This window comes from Saccopteryx leptura, chromosome 13 (assembly GCF_036850995.1).
Source record: "Saccopteryx leptura isolate mSacLep1 chromosome 13, mSacLep1_pri_phased_curated, whole genome shotgun sequence".
Taxonomy (NCBI): Eukaryota; Metazoa; Chordata; class Mammalia; order Chiroptera; family Emballonuridae; genus Saccopteryx; species Saccopteryx leptura.
This window is the reverse complement of record NC_089515.1, coordinates 44,601,409-44,613,402: the sequence shown is the minus strand read 5'-3', so window position 1 is coordinate 44,613,402 and position 11,994 is coordinate 44,601,409. Positions and strand designations below refer to the sequence as shown.

Genomic DNA, 11,994 nt, shown 5'->3' with positions numbered 1-11,994 from the left:
TAAGATTTAAATCGGACTCCAGAAGAGTCAGTAATCCCTTCTCCCTGCCCTCCCTCCCAGTGTAAATGTCTGTGTCTACTCTCCACTGAGCAAACTCAACCAGGTACCTGCTCCTAAGACCCTCTGGGATTTTACAAGGCCCACTCTCTTCTGATTCCTATTCGTTCTTCAGGCAGGCTACAACTCCACTGATGCGGCCAGGCCTTCGTAACCAGTCTTCACGTTCCAGCCATGCTCCTAAGAGGACAACTTGGCTACCTTGATGAGACAGATGTAGATGTTCCCAATCCATGCCACCTGTTGGGACACAGGGCATCCATCGTTCAATGAATGCTTCCTCCACAGCCAGCTCATCCTGTTGCTGGTATGGTGAGTCACTCTGGTTTCAACCCAGAACATAATCTCATTTTTAGGTTGTAAGGGCACCTCCCTGTCACTCCCTGATTTATAAAACTAACAAATAAAAGCTACTATGTACCAGATGCTATGCATGGGTGCATTTAAGCCTCACAATAACCCTGCAAGAAAGGTGTTTTCATCCCCATGTTACAGATGAGCAAACAGAGACTCAGAAAGGTCAACTTGCCCAGGGATGTGCAGCAAGCAAACCTGGGCCCTTAAATGTAAGATGCTGTCTCTGCAGACCACAAATGTTGGTTTCTACCTCCGTTTTATAAGTGGGGAGATTATGTCTAAACTATTCACCAAGGCTATTATTCACTCAAGTTCATGAAGTCAGCAAGTGGAAGAGGCTAAAATCGGAACACCTCCCTAATACCCACTGCCCTCCTCCCCTTATGCCCTGTCACACTCCCCACCCTCCCCTCCCCCACTTGTGCCCTGACACTCTCCTCACTTTCCACTCCCCCACGTCCACTCTACACTGCAGCAAATACTTGTAGCAGTTCCAAGAATCTGTAAGAATGTGCTCTCTTGCCCTGGGGGATTGGGACAGGTTGTGCCATACATTTGCCTGGCACAGGCCTACTCATCTAGATGTAACCTCCTCCAGGAAGCCATCCCTGACCACCCGGTTTGGAGTATCCTCTTAGATGCTTTCTTGGTTCATCTTTGCATGCATCACCTGGCATTGTGGTTGCCTGTCTTCTTGCTTCTTCCCCTGCCCCTCTGCAAGGCTTAAATGAGGACCTGGTGTACTGATGGTCTCAGCACCCAGCACAGCAGGCACAGAGTAGGTACTCAATAAGCACTTGTTAAATGAATGCTTGACTAGCAGAGCTGTGTTTTGCTTTTGTTTGAAGGATACAGCTTAGGTGCACTAAGTGGGAGGATATAAAATGACAGAAATGTATAGCCTGTCAAGAGGGCATAGTGGGTGCGAAGCCTCTGGGGTCATCGCAGGCTCAGTGTACTGCTATTAAAACCATGGTGTCCTCCTTGCTCAAGCAAAGTCTCGGGCTGTTGTTTTCTCACTCCCAATCAGAAACAAATCATGTTCTGAGTGACTGAAGTCATTGCTCACAACACCAGGAGCTGGTTTAGAGTGGGGTGAGGGGCAGTGGCCTTGGGGCTCTGGTCTCTAAAGGCCCAGGCCCCTGGCTGGGGGGAGGGGTGAAGAGTAGCAGGTCTGGCCCAGGAAGGCTGCAGTCACTGGGGGAGAGACAATGGGGATCAGCATCTGCTCCTCGCTGGGAGAAGGGACCCTCCAGTGAAAAGCCAGGGAAAGCAGGGAAGTGTGGGAGGAATTGATGAGAAGGGGTGGAGCCAAGGAGATGCAGCCAGGAGGAAGGAAGAGAAGGGGAAGGAAGAGAGGCGGGAGGCAAAGCGATCCAGGCTTTCCTTCCTCTCCCTGACCTGTTCTTGAGCTGCAGCCTCCTCAGGCATTGTTTCCTGCGGAAACTTCGGGGGCCCACGAAGACCTCACATTTTAACCCAGCCCCTGACAGCAGCGCCGGTCCGAGTACCAGGCATCCAGCAGGTGCTCAATACTTGGGAAAATGAGAAATGTGGCCAACTTTGCTCTGGGAACTTTTCCCCTGTCTTCTCCCCACTTCTCCAGATAAGCCGAGGGCAGAACGGGTCTTGGGAGCACGCCCAGGCACCCCATGAATAATTGATCCTTCGTGGCGGCTCTGCCCGGCTCTTTCCGAGGACAGCGTCGGAGTTGAGACGCCGGCTTCCTGGAGGTTGGAGGCCGAAGGTCCAGCCTGCCCCAGAGCTGGGGGGGGGGGGGGGGGGTGGAGGCCAGGCTGTGTGCCAAGCCCCCTGCAGGGGGGCGCAAGGACTTGACCCTGTGCGGCGAATGGTCACGCCTCGGCGCCCCCAGCAGTGCAAGCGGGACCGAGGCCCAGGCCCTGGGATTGGAGGGCCCACGAAAGGCTGACCCCGGCTCCTCCAGCCCCGTCCCTACGCGGGCCTGGCGCGCGCTCGCAGCCCGCACCGCTCCCTCGAGCCTGGCTGTCCAGGGCTCTGCAAACAGCTGTTTCAAGGCTCTTTTACAGTTCAGCGCGGTGCAGGGACGTCTGTTCCGAGCCCATCTGCCTACTTTAAAAATACAGGAGTAAAGAACACACCCAGCCTTCTACCTCAGGCCAGGGAGGGGCGACTGGGCGGCACCCGGAGCCGCGCCCCCCACCTCACTGTCTGCCTTCCCGAGGACGCCCCAGGCTTCCCCGGGGCCGGGGGGCGCGCAGTCCCCGGGCCTCTTTGTGCCGGGCCGGGCCCCCCATTTCCATGCGAGGCGCTGCTGCTGCCCCTCTCCCCCTCTTCACTTCATCTTTGTTCCCCTTTTCTGAGAGGAGAAAAAAAGAGAGAGAGAAAGAAAAGGAAGAAAAAAGGCGTGACTTGATTTTCAAACGAAACTCCCACAGCAAACAAAACCCTTTTAGAGAAATAAGAAAGGAGGAAGAAGGAAGAAAAGAGGGAAGAAAAAAAAGGGGGGGGGGTAGCGAAAACCCTCCAGGCTTTCCATTTGAGTGGGAGAGTTGAACCGAAAGGCAGAGAAAGAGAGGAAGAAAAAATCCTGTCTGCGGTGGAAAGAGAAAAGAAAACTTGGGCTGACAGGAGGGGGTGGGGGGGTGGAAGGAAGTGAGAAAACAAAAGAGAGATAAAAGGCTGCTTTTCTGTCTCTCTTCCTCTGCGAGCTGGCTTAGGAGGAGCTGTTTTGCATCCCTTCACGTCAGCCCTGCCTCATTCCCTTCTTCCAGGGAGGGAGAGAGAGCGAGAGGAGAGAGGGAGGGAGAGGAGGAGAGAGAGCGAGAGAGGAGAGGAGAGGAGAGAGAGAGAGAGAGAGAGAGAGCAAGAGAGAGGGAGAGAAAGAGAGGAGCGGAGGGCGGGCGGCGGAGCAGGCGGCGGGCGCGCGTGGAGGCGGCGGCCGGCGCGCAGCGGCAGCCCGGGCGGTGGGCAGCAGGAGCCCCCGGCCCGCCGAGGGCCCCAGCGCAGAAGCCGCGCCCGGACCAGGGTGAGTGTCCCGCGCGGCCCCGGCCCCGCAGCCCCGGGCGGGCGGCGGCGGGGGGTGCGGGGGTGGGTCGCTGCGGCCGCGGCCGGCCCGCCCCCCGCCTCTCCCCGGGGACGGCCGCGCGCAGGCCCGCGCCGCGCTGCAAACATGTCGTCTTTCCCTTTCACTTCCACATTCCCTCATGCCGGCGAGCTGGAGGGAGAGAGGGAGAGCGGGGGAAAGAGGGAGAGATGGCGTCTGAGGTGGGGGGGAGGGGAAGGGAGGGAGAAGTGCGCGCGAATGAGAGACTGAGGAGAGAGGAAGAGAGAGAGAGAAAAGCAGAAATGAAAGGAAAGCGCCGCGGTGGTGGCGGCGGCGGCGGCGCGGGAGGCCCGGGCGGCGGCGGCGGCGGCTCAGGGGCCCGCACGTGGGTGTCCCGGCGCCGGTGCACTCCCCCCGCCGCCCGCCGGGGACTCAAAGTTTCGCCCCCTCGCCGCGCCGCCCCGCCCCTCAGCTGCCCACAAACTTTATTCTCCGGGCGGGTGGGTGGCAGCGCGTCCCCGCCACCCGGGGTGGGGGAGGGCGGATCGCGCCTCCGGGGGGTCGAGGGTCCCTGAGGGCAGCTGTGCGCCGCGAGACCCTCACCGGTTCAGCGTCGGGGCGCCCCAGCCCGGGACCTGTTGAAGACGCTTGCCGCCTGGCCGGGTCCCCATGGCCTGTCCTGAGTCTCCCGAGTTTCAGTCCCTTTCCTCGTCGCCCACTCGCAGCGTCTTCTCGCGGTCATTTTCCTAATTGGACAGAGCTGGCGTGGGGGGGGGGGTGATCGTTGGCGTCAGATTGGGGGCCTCGAGGCTGCGGAGTGGGTGCGGGGGCCGGGGGACCGTTGGGGCAGTCCTGCCTCCTCATCTCGGGCACGCAGATCCCACAGATCCTGCCCTCTGCCACCCCCACCCCCCAGCCGCGGACTTGCTAACTAGTGCGTATCGGGTTTTTTCCAACTTGCCTTGTAAGATGACTTTTATGGTCGCTGCCACTGCTTGCCTCCAGTCTGAGCTGTAGTTTGGGAAGATTTAAGAGGCGAGGGAGGTGCTTGCGTGGGTTTTAACTAACCCAAAACGGTCATTAATGTCTTTCCAAGCTCTGCGATGGTTTGGGCAAGGCTCAGCCCTAGTCATAGTGCGTTTTCATGGGGACACTACGAGGTGCTTCTCTTTCCAGTAAGGGACCATCTTCCTAGACCTCCCTGGAGTTGCGGGCCGAGTGCCGTGACTGCTAAGAACGCCCAGAACGCCTTGATTTCTATATACAAAATGGGAACTCCCAGCCGGCGTCGATATGGAGGGAAAATAGCCAGTTCCAGTGGGCTCCTGGGAGATATACAAAATTTCCCCACAGGTGTTCCGAGAAGGACTTGGCACCCTTGAGGGTCACCCAGCCAACTTTGAAGCTACTCTTTCAGCCCTGCCTTTGAGTACGTGTAAGTAAAAACAGAGTTCAAGCCTGCCAAGTAGACGGCCTTTAAAAGACCTCTGGGCCAGGTGGGGAGGGCAAGAAAACCACCCCTAACTGTCATTGGCCATTAGAAAATGTATCTTTCATGTTGGTGATCAAAGCCATGGGCCTGTTTGGTTTTGATTTTGGAGACTCAGTATGGCTGTCCCTTTCTTATTTGTTTTAAAGTGAACGTTATTTTCTAGAGCTTTTCTGGTGGTTTCTTCAGGTGGCCCCCCAGCCATGCATCACCCTGTGCCAGGCACCTGCCAGTCTTGGAACAAGACCTCTTAGTTGGTCACCTATAGTTCCAGCCGGATTAGTACTCCAGTGTCCTGCAGGACTTGGCTTTCCTGCAAGAGGGCAGTGCCTGTGGAGCTGCTTTCTTTTGGGTAGGGGGAGTTGGGCATTTAGGTCACATTTTCTCTCCTCCAGGCTCACCTGTGTGCCCGGGGAGGGAGATGCAGTGAGTTGAATTAGGTGCAGAATCTCACTCTTCTCCTCAGAGCAGATTCTTGGGTGAGTCTATGTTCTGTGCTGTGTGGCCAGCAGATTCATTGGTTCTGGACGTGGGTCCCTTCCATTCCAACCAGTGAGACTTATTTTTAGGTTCGCTGTCTGGAGACAAGGAGACAGGCAAAGGTCTGGAGTGGTTTTTGAATTGGAGGAAGGAAGACAAATGGGACCACCAGAGATTTTGTACAACTTCTATTTTATTTTATTATTATTATTGTTTGTACAACTTCAATTTTAGATTTGCCCTATGGTCCAGAGACATTTCTATGAGAGTTGTGCCTGGGAAGCTTGAGTTTAACTTTAGCAGGGTGGAAAACAAGTACAGTTGGAGTCAGGTGCACCTCAGAAGATGCCCCCACAGGCTCCCCTCCTCAGCTGGCTTCCTTACCCACAGCCCCTGTCCCAGGGCAGGGGCTCATTTTGTTGAATTAAGAGATCTGCTGAGTCTCATGTTAATGGGGGTTGATCTCAGCTCTTGGACTTCAAAGCTGGAAGAGGACCTTAGAGGTTGCCTAAAAGAAACCGAGGCCTGAGACAAGCTCCCATGCCTGTGGCCCGACAGTAAGTGGCAGAGCTAGCACTTGGCCCTGAGCTTTCAGAGTTCATTTCCAGTGCTCTTTCCACATGGCTGCTGACTCTGTTCCTGCTGGGCAGCCCTTCCAGAGAACAGGGCTCTGAGAACACAAAACCGTGGGTGTGTGCTCTGTGCGTGAGATGGTAAATGGAGTCTTACACATAAGGCCTGGGAGGATTCGATGGCTGTGTGACTTCTGGGGGAACTGGTGCTTCTGCTTGTTTTAACATGGACTTCCTCAAAGTCCACCAGTTCAGTGAGCTGTTCCCAAGTCACACATTTTGATCTGTAATGTTTTCTTCATGCTTTGGTACATGAGATTTATTTAGGATTGGTCTAGAGAAGACAGGAATGTCAGAACTAGAGACCTGAACTCACTTGGTGGATTAGATGTCCTGTACAACATCATTTCATGAGGGCAGCAGTCTTTCTTTGTTCACTGTGAAGCCCCTATGCCTAGAACAGGGCCTGACACATAGAGAACCTTCAATAAATACTGGTTGAATAAATGTTCTAGACATTAGGCAAAAGATTTTCCTCCCAGAAGGAACCCACTAATGATACAAGGAGGCAGGGACAGGGAGGTGATTGATTGGAGCTGCAGAGTTTTGCAGTGAGTCATTGCTTCATACAAGCGGCAGACAGGTAAGGCAGCAGGGGCTGCAAAGAGTAAACCCTGAACGGGGTGGAGCCACTGGGTGGAGACTTGTGCAAAACAATAATGATGTCTCAAATTGGACTGGATATGGGAGAATAATAATAATTATATATATCTATATCTATATATCTTGGGACATGCTTGGCTAAGTGCTTTATGAATATCATCCCCTTTAGTCCTTGCAGGTGCTAGCTACGATGTTATTTTCCCCACTTGGCAGATTGGGGAGTTAAGTGACTCATTCAAGGGCACAAGCTGGCATCTGAACCCAGGCAGACTGATATCAAACTTTGCCTCTCTAGAATGGGGATGAGGTCAGACATCTCTGACCACACCAAGGAGCTGGGCACTCAGAGCTTTGGGGTTCCTTGAAACGATGGCAACAGAAAAACTCAAAAAGAAGTTGTTGGTGTGCAGGGAAGGGAGGCTGGTCAGGGAATGAGCCCTCTGCTTTCTTTGCCATGGTCCTCACAGTGCCTGAAGACCATTCACCTAATGAAGACTCTAAGGGGATGCTTATTTGGGGACTTAACTATCCCCCAAGCAGAGTGACTAGTACCAATTCAGGACTATTTTCCCACTTGATAAAGATTTAGGAGACCTTTATTGTGTGTGGGGGGGCAGTATGCTTTTCAACTAAAAGTATGATTGACATGTATTTGAAACTCATGGGACTTTTATATTTAATTTTATTTACTGATTTTAGAGAGAAAGCAAGAGAAACATCAAGTTATTGTTCCATTTAGTTACATATTCATTGGTTGATTCTTTTTTTTTTTTTTGTATTTTTCTGAAGCTGGAAACGGGGAGAGACAGTCAGACAGACACCCGCATGCGCCCGACCGGGATCCACCTGGCACGCCCACCAGGAGCAACGCTCTGCCCACCAGGGGGCGATGCTCTGCCCCTCCGGGGCGTTGCTCTGCCGCGACCAGAGCCACTCTAGCGCCTGGGGCAGAGGCCAAGGAGCCATCCCCAGCGCCCAGGCCATCTTTGCTCCAATGGAGCCTTGGCTGCGGGAGGGGAAGAGAGAGACAGAGAGGAAGGGGGGTGTGTGGAGAAGCAAATGGGCACTTCTCCTATGTGCCCTGGCCGGGAATCGAACCCCGGTCCCCCGCACGCCAGGCCGACACTCTACCGCCGAGCCAACCGGCCAGGGCCCATTGGTTGATTCTTGTATGTTCCCTGACTGGGGATCAAACCAACAACGTTGGTGTATCGGAATGAGGTTCTCATCAACTGAGCAGCCTGGCCAGAATGAAACTGGTAGGAATTTTAAAGCTAGATATGTCACTATTATTCTTGAGGCCAGCAGAAGGTGTTTTTCAGGTTGTGTAAACCATACCTTCTCCAGGATGCTGATCCAGGCTACTCCAGACCACAACAGCTACCATTTTATTGACAGCGTGTGATTTCCCAATTGTTGAGCTGGTCCGGTCTGCGTGGAGCTTGCAGTCTCCCTGGGAGACAGACATTAAACTAATAATTACACAAACACTCTTTAATTACAGTTGTTAGAAAATGCTTCAAAGGAAAAAGTACAGAGGCCATGGGAGCTGCCAGTCAGGGAGGAGCACGCAGAGGGGTGTTCCTGCAGAAAGGGCATTTAAACAGCCACGTGAAGGGTGGGTGGAGAGGCTTTGACCAGGGTGGGACAGCCCATTAACCTTGATAGAAACCCTTGCTACTCTTTGTGGTCTGTGCACCAGCAGCATCACCATCTCCTGGGAGCTTGTTGGAAATGCAGAATCTCAGGCCCCTTCACAGACCCGCTGAGTCTGCATTTTAACAAGATTCCAGTGCAGGATAGGGTCTGAGAAATGCTGATGGAATCCAAGTACTGAACTGAGAGGTTCTTGGCTTTGCTCTGAATGAGTTGGGTGACCTCGGGCAAGTCACTGCTCTGGGTAATGAGGGAGTTAGATCAACTCACAGGCTCCTTCTGTCTTCTCTGATCTTTGGCCCTCTTACTGGTTGGTGTAGCCTCCAAGTTTATTGAGGACCTGGGCTTACACAGCATCCACCTCTGCGGTGCCTTTGGTGGGGGCCCAGCAGCTCTTGTCCACTGTCTGGTCTGACTTTAGGAAGCAGTGAAGAGGGCCAGACTGTCAGAGGGTTCGAGAAGGAACAGAATAATTCACAAAAAGAGTGTGGAGCTTTGTTGCACACAGAGAAGTTGTTTTAAGGAAACTCAGTAGGATTTGGCCTGAAGGGAAAGGAAAACTGATGGTCAAAAGAACCTTGGGAAAGAACGGTGTAACATTTCTGCCAGAAGCAGAACCGGAAACGTTTGTGTGAGTGAACATAATACTTTAAGAATTGCCATGGGGCTCTGGCCGGGTAGTTCAGTGGATGGAGTGTCGTCCCTGTTCACTGAGGTCGCTGGTTTGATCCCCAGTCAGGGCACGTACAAGAAGCAGTCAATGAGTGCACAGCTAACTGGAACAGCAAGCTGAATAATTCTCTCTTTCTCTTCCCCACCCCAAATCAATGGAAAATTAAAATTTAAAAAAATTGCCACAGAGTTTCATCCCTGCGATCTTCATATCGCTGTAGAGAGGACCAGAGGACTGAAACCAGGGGTCTTTGAGCCTTGTAATTGTGGGTGGGCTTCAGTTGCACCTGCAACTGTGCAGAGAATTACGTGTGTGTGCACTTTTCTAAGGAAAAAACCCATAGCTTTCGCCAGCCTCACGGGTCTGTCTGCAGTCTCCTGGAACGAGAGGCCAGTGCCTTTCTTGTCTCCTCTCCCCCAGCACTTACTAAGGCCCCATTCTAAGCACCTTCCATATTTCGGTTCATTTATTTTGAATAACTTTCCAGGAGTCACACACCTAGTCAGTATCAGAACCAGGATGGTACCCAGGCAGTTGAGCCCCAGAGTCCCTGCCCCCAGACCCTGCCTCAGTAACAGGGCAGGTGAGACTATGGAGGAGCTCTGGTAGAACAGAAATTGAGACTACAGAGGCCCCTGCTTTACAGTTAACAGGGTTTTCCTAAGGAAACGTGTTCTGATGCTTCAGGTTGCCAGGCTAGCCCCTAAGAGCCTGTGTCACCATTGACTCAACTCATGCTTGTTTGCAAAGAAAAACAAATGAGATAATGTGACTGGTGTCGTACTGCAAGCTAAATGGAAAATTCTAGAATCCAGTCGAAGGTCCTGGGACAACTGCACTGTCAAATAAAGAGGGGGGGGAGGTGGTAGCAGGAAATTGGTGTAGATTCTGAAAGAGGGGATTAAAGGAGGTTAGAGGCCAAAGTAGGGCCAAATGTATGTCAAATCCGCAGTTTCCAAAGGTAAAATAACTGGGTTTTATTACCTACTAATTAATGTGTGGAGCTCACAGACCTGACCCTTCCCCCCATCCCTAGTGCCTTACCCCAAGTACAGAGGCCTTTTGTCTTGTCTTTTATTCATTTCTGTGCTATTTGAATTTTTATCAGTATGTATTATCTTTAAAATCTATATATTTGTAAATGGAGTGAAAGGACTAGAAGTGGGTTGACCTCTGGGAGGGGGTGTTGGTTCTGTCTTCTGCCACCATCATCATAAAGCAGTTTCTGATATTAAATATATATGCTCTATTGTGTGTGTATTTTGGGAGTACCAAGAGAATTATTGGAAATGTGAGGGTTTTTAGTATAGTCGGAAGCTGAGAATAAAGGATCACATTGTGGCCCAACTGTCTTCCCTTCTCCTGTTGTCCCCCACCCCGCCCCAGTAGGTAATAAATAGGGAATCAAAATTGTGTAAGAATGATCACTTCAGGGTCCTGGCCAGGTAGCTCAGTTGGTTAGAGCATTGACCTGAAACACCAAGGTTGCAAGTTTGATCTCAAGTCAGGGCACATATAAAAATCAACCAATGGCCTGGCCTGTGGTGGCACAGTGGATAAAGCATTAACCTGGAACACAGAGATTGCTGGTTTGAAACCCTGGGCTTGCCTGGTCAAGGCACATACAAGAAACAACAATGAGTTGATATTTCCTTCCCCCACCCCCTGTCTCTCTCCTCGCTCTAAAATCAATAAATAAAATCTTTATAAAAAAAGAAAGGAATCAACCAATGAATGCATGAATAAGTGGAACAACAAATCAATGGCTCTCAAATCAATCAGTTAAAAAAAAAAAAAGAACGGTCACTAGGAAAGCAGGAACATCCACCTTCTGGATTTACACAGGAAACTAGCTTCTGTGATGACTTTGGTTATGTGTGGTTTGTCTTCTGAGTGGTGCCCGAATGCTACTCCTGACCCCATCTCATTCTCACGAGGGCAGCAATGGAATGGGCTTCCGGATGGGGAAGGCTGTTTGGTAAAAAACAGTTGCCAAATTTTAATGGTGGTTTTATGTGCCTCACAAGGTTCACATCCTAGCTGGCCTCTCAGTAAGCATCAGGTACCCTTGGAGGCTGGTGATGCTGGTTGGTTCCTCCCACCCAATGATGTCTGATCCTGGAACTTCCAGCCCGCAGCCCCACAGCCTCACCTCCTAGTCATTCACTAGCTACAGACCACAAAGACCACTGTGGACTTGCCATTACCCGGAAGCAGGCCACCTCTGAAATTCTGGAGTCTGCTGGTTCTTCCACTGCATGAAGCATCCCTGTCCACCCCTGCCGCATGCTGGGAAACCTCTGACGACTTACCCCACCCCTCGTTCCCAAGTCTTGCCCTGGCTGCCTCCCTGGGACTTAGCACCCCACATCCTCCTACGTCCCAGTTCCCCGCTCCAGCTACAACACTCCTGTCTCCCTCTCCTTTGTCCCTGCTTCTCCCCAACGCTCTCAAATCACTTCTCTGCATGCGAGGCCTTCACAGAGTCCCCTCTGTCCATACTTCTCCCTGCTCTCCTCTCCAGAGAATATTTCACCCCCCTGCACTCCCAGCCTGCTCTCCCAGAGGTCCCTGGCCACCACCTAGTCACACACAATAACTCATTTTGTGGCCTCTAGTTACCTGACATTTCCATGGCAGGTACTGTCATGGAAAGTCTTGCCCCCACTGGGTTCTGGCTCCTTAGTCTGGATCCTCCTCAGACCTTCCTGATTCTGCGTTTTCTACCACCTCCTCCTCTCCTGGCCACACTTTGGGGCTGGAGCCATGGTCTTCTGCTACTTGCTTCCCTCCCCGTCTATGGTTTTAACCTGCACGGTGAGGACTCTTGGCCTATATCCCTGTCCTTGCGTCACCTGTAAGCAGCTTAGAGTCAGGTTTATATTTGTTAAAAGTTTGGATATGCATGGATTTCTTTCTACCGTATTATTTTGTGCTTTCTATTTCTTCTTTTTCTAATTCACTTTTCTACGTACATTCTTTTAAATTAATTGAAAGTTTTTTTTCTTAACACCTTTTTATT

At 52.0% G+C, this 11,994-nt stretch overlaps 1 protein-coding gene and 1 long non-coding RNA gene across 5 annotated transcripts in view; one reads left to right on the top strand and one right to left on the bottom strand.

Moving 5' to 3' along the window:
• Positions 1-241: 241 nt before the first annotated feature.
• On the bottom strand, positions 242-4,370 carry LOC136384456 (uncharacterized). The gene is made up of 2 exons (XR_010747606.1): positions 4,043-4,370; positions 242-297 (listed from the first exon to the last, which is right to left on the bottom strand). It is a non-coding gene; the product is annotated as an uncharacterized lncRNA (long non-coding RNA).
• Positions 1,855-11,994, top strand: part of ZNF710 (zinc finger protein 710) — a 59,379-nt gene continuing 49,239 nt past the window's right edge. The window contains exons 1-2 of one of the 4 annotated variants that reach the window (XM_066354614.1): positions 2,617-3,421; positions 4,793-4,874. The gene's annotated coding sequence lies outside the window, so the exon portion shown is untranslated. Of the gene's footprint in view, positions 1,940-2,616; positions 3,422-4,406; positions 4,875-11,994 lie in introns of those variants that run through there. The other 3 variants (XM_066354617.1, XM_066354612.1, XM_066354613.1) reach the window with 3 other exon arrangements.